Consider the following 6,185-nt stretch of genomic DNA (forward strand, 5'->3'; position numbering starts at 1 on the left):
GGATACTAGGCTGCGATTTTGTTCTAATTAATGCAATGATACCACTCTTTAAAAATAATAATAATAATAATAATAATAATAAAAACCCTTTAAAATAATACCAGTCTAATTAATATAACCATGAGCATTGAACCTTGAAACAACAAATTAAGGAACTAAAAAAGTAGAGGCGGAAGCCTTTTTAAAACAGGTAGGAGAAGGTCCAGACAAGAAAGAAAGAGTGGGAATGCAGCCAGAAAAACTTTTGGTTGCGGCCCAATTTGCCATATGATGGGCACAGAAGTTTGCACTTCGGTTAACATGACTAGCCAGCCAAGTAGATGAAGAAGGAATCATGGATAAAGCCTCAGAGATGATAGGAGCAATACGCCAGTCTTGTGTATGATCCGGTTTCTGAAGAGCCAAAGTTACAGTGAGAGAATCACCTTCTAAAATAAAATAAGAGAGCTGTAAAGATAAGGCTAGACGAACAGCCAAAAGAGCAGCAGAAGCTTCCCCATAAACAGCTGTGCAAGGAGGACTAATAAGAGATGAGCACTGTATGATAGAACCAGAAGAATCCCGACAGACTGCAGCTTGAGCAGAAAAAAAAATCCCTAATAGCAGTATCATAGTTAATCTTGTAAAAAAGAGCACAGGGTTTCAACCAAGGAGCAGGAGATGAGCGTTTTGAAGTCCAGGCAAAATGATGTTCCAAAGCAGTCCTGTTAATAGTAGCAGAGAGGACAAGTGTATTTGGAACAATATTATTGCGTGCAAACCAAATACTATCACAGGCAAGAGCAACAAATATTTGAAATAGATGAATATCGGAGGCAAGAATACCAATAGTGCCAGGATTAAGTATAATGTGAATCCAATCAATCATATCAGCAATAGGTAAGGCAGTAGAATCCAAACACCAGAATGATTGCCTCCAAACAATACGAGCAATAGGACAAGTAAAGAAAAGATGATAAAGGGAATCCACTGGATAGGAACACAACGAGCAAGTAGTATCACAAATGGAATGAGGAATGGAGAAAGAAATACGCACTTTAGTAGGAATAATATTCCAAACCATTTTCCACAAGAAAAGCTTTAAACGAGGATTTAAATTAAGCTTCCACAGAGCTTTCCAACAAACTGGGGAAAGTGGGGAAGGGAAGAAGGAACAAAGGAAGAAAGATGGTGATGAGCTGATTTTGTGGAAAAAATACCTGTAGTAGAAGGAGTCCAGAGAATGGAATCAGACAAAGGTTGAAGTCGTATTTTCAAAATTTTAGAGACAGTGGATGGCGTAAAAAGAAACTGCAATAAGTTCTGCCTCCAAGTCAAAGAAGAGGGATGGATAAGATTTGCAATGACTAAAGGATAAGAAGAGCTAAAAGAGGATAAACGAGGTTCAGGTAAAAAATTTCTGAGAATTATAATGAGGAATATAGCAAACTCTAGAAGAAAGAAAAGATATAGTAGAACAAATGCCATTCCAAATCCAGGATCCAGAAGAAAGAGGAGCAGATAAGATATTACCATATTTAATGTGCTTCTGCCTGAAAAGAGAAACCCATAGGCAATCATGTTGTGATAATAACTTCCAACCAAGTTTAGAAATGAGAGAAAAATTAACATCTTTCATAAGCCGGAAACCCAAGCCACCTTGATCCTTAGGCAAACACAAAGACTTCCAGGATTTTAGGGAGAGATTTCGAGATTTGTCCTTTGGAAATCCCCACCAAAAATTTTTGAAAGCTCTATCCAACTGATAACATAATCCATTAGGAAGCAGAAAAGTACTCATTGCATAAGAGGGAATAGCAGAAGCCACTACCTTAACCAGAACCATTTTCCCTGCCTGTGAGAGGGTTTTTGAACGCCAGCCTTCAATTTTCCCCTGTACTTTATCCAAAATATCCGAAAAGGCAGCCGTTTTGGATTTACCAAATAACATAGGGAGTCCCAGATGTCGAGCAGTAGCAGGGGTTTTAGTATAAGGAAGAATAGTCTGGATAGCAGATATCAGTGCAGGAGCAGTATTCTTACTAAAAAGAATATTAGACTTTGTGACATTAATAGTTTGCCCATATCAAAGGTTATACTTATCCAAACAATTCTGAATAATAGAGGCTTCACTTACAGTGGCAGTTGTGAAAATAACCAAATCATCAGCAAACAACAAATGGCTTAAAGGAGCACATGATCGAGCAATTTTAAAACCACGAAGACTACCATGGAAAAGACGGGAAATAACCTCAGTCCCAATAATAAAGAGGAAGGGAGACAAAGGATCACCTTGCCGCAAACCCCGAGAGGGGGAAAATAAGCCAAAAGGACTGCCGTTGAGCAGAATTGAAAATGAAGAGGTAGTAATAGAGAGCCGAATCCAGTGAATCCATTTTGCATGAAAGCCAAGCTTCTAAAGAATAACCAAGAGAAAATTCCATTCCATTTTGTCAAAAGCCTTTTCCATATCAATGTTAATAGCTATAAGGCCCCCTCGTCCACGCTTTGATTTAAGAGTATGGAACATCTCATGCGCCAAAATAGAATTGTCTTGTATATGACGACCAGGAACAAAAGCTGTCTGGAAAGGAGAAATGATATTAGAAAAAAGAGGCTTGAGCCTATTTGCCATGAGCTTTGAGATAATCTTATAAATAATATTACAAAGACTAATAGGACGATAATGATGAACAGTAGAAGCTCCAATCTTTTTAGGAATAAGAGCTATAAAGGTATGATTCTGCTTTTTCAATAGCTGGTTATGCTTGAAAAAAATTCCATACAGCCTGTAGAACAGTATCTTTAATACAATCCCAATATTTCATGTAAAAGAGAGCAGTAAAACCATCAGGACCAGGTGCTTTAGAAACACCAAGACTAGCCAGGGAAGCATGGATTTCAGATTCAGACGGAATAGAACATAGTATGGCATTTTCAGCATCAGAAATAGAACAATGAAATAGAGCCAATAGTTCCTCAGAAGGAGCAGGATTAGAAGTAGAAAAAATATTCTTAAAATGAGAAACAAAGCAACCACCAATATCAGTCCGATCAGAGAGCCAACCATCATGGGGAGTATGAAGAAGATCAATAGCATTTTGCTGACGACGGATTAAAGTACTAGTGTGAAAAAACCTAGTATTAAAATCCTTACAGGTGAGCCAGAGTTCTCTAGATTTGGATTTCCAAAGAGATTCTTATTGAATAAGATATTCATTAATTAAAGACTTGAGATGAAGCTCCAAAGATAAATTATAATCAGAAGGAGGGGCCTGTTGGGTAACATCAAGTAAAAGAAGAGTGGAATCCAACTTTCAGAGTTTGTGAAAGTTGGTGGATAGGCCGTTTTCTACATGATTTAGTCATATAATTTTTTTCAACGGTTTAGATTTAATTTTATATTTGGCAACTATGATTTTAAAAATAAATATAATTCTGTTTTTGCTTTTTTCAAAAACAAATAATATTTAATTTAATTTTTTCTAAATAAATCATATTTTATTCAACTTCTTTTAATTTTATCTCACAAAGTCAAACTTCGAAGTTCACGTACCAGATATATAAGAATTGAATTCTGATTTCAAAAATTGAACACCAAAACGGACCATTAAAGTTGTTGAAAACATTATTTATTATTATTATTATTTTTTACAACATCTTAGCCAAATCATAGTATGTTAATTTGGGAAAACTTATAAATCATTTGAAGTTTTTGATTCTCTCAAGTCTCATGCACGTGGAAAGCAGTGAATTGGAATTTTTTTTTTGAATCATACAGTAATACTTTTATAAATTGATCAATCAAAGAAATAGAATAGATTGCTCTAGTAAAACAATATCACATATATATTCATAAATTTCTTTCATCCAAACCTGATTTATGAACTGTTTAACAGCCGCCTTATTAGCGATTCTACTAATATAATGAATCTGCCAACTAGAAAGAGAATTTAATATGAAACGAGCATCATCCACTAGTTGTCCAAATTTACTCTAGATACGAACATTGGAACTCACCGCTTTAATCGCTTGGAGCGCATCACCTTCCAAAATAGTATGATGTAAACCTAATTCCTTGCAAAATAAAGAAGCATGGAAAGCTGCTAAGACTTTTGCAGCTACCGGTTCTAAATGATCCAATCTTGTCATGCTCGTTGCTGCATGCACCTATCCCTTATGATCCTGCACCACAATACCAATTCTCATTCGCCCACTGAACTTATCTATAGCAGTATCCCAGTTTACCTTGATGTATATATAGTAAAGAAACTTATAATTAAATGGAAAGTTTACGATTGGTTTGGAATTAGACACTTACATCTACCATTAGGGAATAGTCCAATAGGGTTACATTTTCACTCTTATAGCTTAATTGATTTACATTACAAATGATCATATTTATAGGAGAATTATGATAAATGAAAGATAATACAAATATGATAAGTAGAAATAATATCAAACCATATTTAGTACTTAATATTTATAATCAAATCTGATTAATTAACTAAAAGATCGGAGACGATATGTCATCAGAATGATTTTGAATACAATCAAATATGCATTAAAATTATATATTCTAACAGAAGTTGAAGTGCACATTTGGATTTTGGACCATCAGAAAGTAGGTACACATTTATGATCCACGTGTATTCACAGTTGTAAGGCTTCAATGGATAGTAGATAATGGTTGTCTGCATCTTCATGATTTAGAGTTGCCAACTACTTTGCCCTAAAAAATAAAAGTTTGGTACAACATTAATATTTAAGGTTCATAATTGTTCGGTTTCTGAACCCTAAGATTAATTAGGGATTGATTTGCCTTTGACCAAGTTGTTTATTGACTAGCATCCTGATGACAATTGCTTGTTGGATAGTGAGATTAAGTTGAAGCTTGAAATTATAAGTTTCTTTTTTTTTTTTTTTGCTCCATTGAAATTTAGTTCAATGGGGCCTCTGAGTTGTTATTGGAGCTAGAGATAAAATAACCTAATGGGTCTTTTTAAGTAACTTTTTTTTTTTTTTAATGACGGGAAACCCCTCAAAGTAGGGTCACTTCTTGTATATATCTATCCTTGAAGGACAAACCCTGAATTCGTGCAAGGCGACCTCCACTCGGATCGGGTATGACTCGGCTTCGCCGTGAGCATGATGCCAAGGAATGGTTTGCACCTAAGAAGATTCAAACCTTAGACCTGATAGTGATGTTATTAATGTTTTGTTTGTTTCGGCGTAAAATGATTTCGACATTTTACGGTGTTTGGTAGGGTCGAAAATAATGATCAACGGAAATCATTTTCAGTTTGACCGTAAAAGCTTCTTTAATTTTTGAAAAACGATTTACGATTTTTAAAATCATAAATTGTTTTCCGAAATTAAACTCTTCGTCCTTGCACGCACGTTTGAGATCAGATTGTCGGAATTCAGCAATTGTCGATCGTTGGAATCCAGCTGGCACCGGAGTCCGGCAACATCCGATCGTCGAAATTCTGCCAGTGCAGGAATCCGGCGACATCTGGCCACCGTCGCCGGATGCCAACGGACCAGATTCCGGCCGAAACTGGCAGAAATATTGCCGGATTCCAGCCATGGTCAGAAATTGGCTAGATCTGGCCAAAATGGCCAGAATCCGGCCGGATCTGGCCAAAATGGCCTGGATTCGGTCGGATTTGGACTGATCATGCCGAATCTAGCCAAAACGGCTGGGACTCGGCCGGTTTCGTCCAAATCCGGCTGGGATCCGGCCAAACTTGCTCGCCGGAGTCCGGCAACGGCGATTGGACGTTGCCGGATTCACGTTGTCAAATTCCAGTGACATTTGCCAAACTCTAATTTTTGCATTTTGTAATTTTTTCCGTGTGAGCCAAACGCCGAAAAATATTTTCAAAAAAATCATTTTTTCTGAAAATGATTTTGCTAAAAATATTTTACGACGAAAATCATTTTACGTCGAAACAAACGGAGCATAAGTCCAAAACCTTTACCACTTACACTAACCCTAATGCTAAACTCTCATCCTAGTCTTATACAACTGAGCTAATGGACACTGCTACATCAACCTAATTATATGGTAGTGGAAGGGATGAGAGTTGATCAATAAGGCTTGGATATAACTTGTTAGGTTAATCAAAACTTAAACCTATGATTTTGGCTCAATTATATTATATCAATCATTCATCTTCAAATATATACGTTAGCAAAAGTGA

The sequence above is a fragment of the Alnus glutinosa genome, chromosome 9, assembly GCF_958979055.1.
Source record: "Alnus glutinosa chromosome 9, dhAlnGlut1.1, whole genome shotgun sequence".
NCBI lineage: Eukaryota > Viridiplantae > Streptophyta > Magnoliopsida > Fagales > Betulaceae > Alnus > Alnus glutinosa.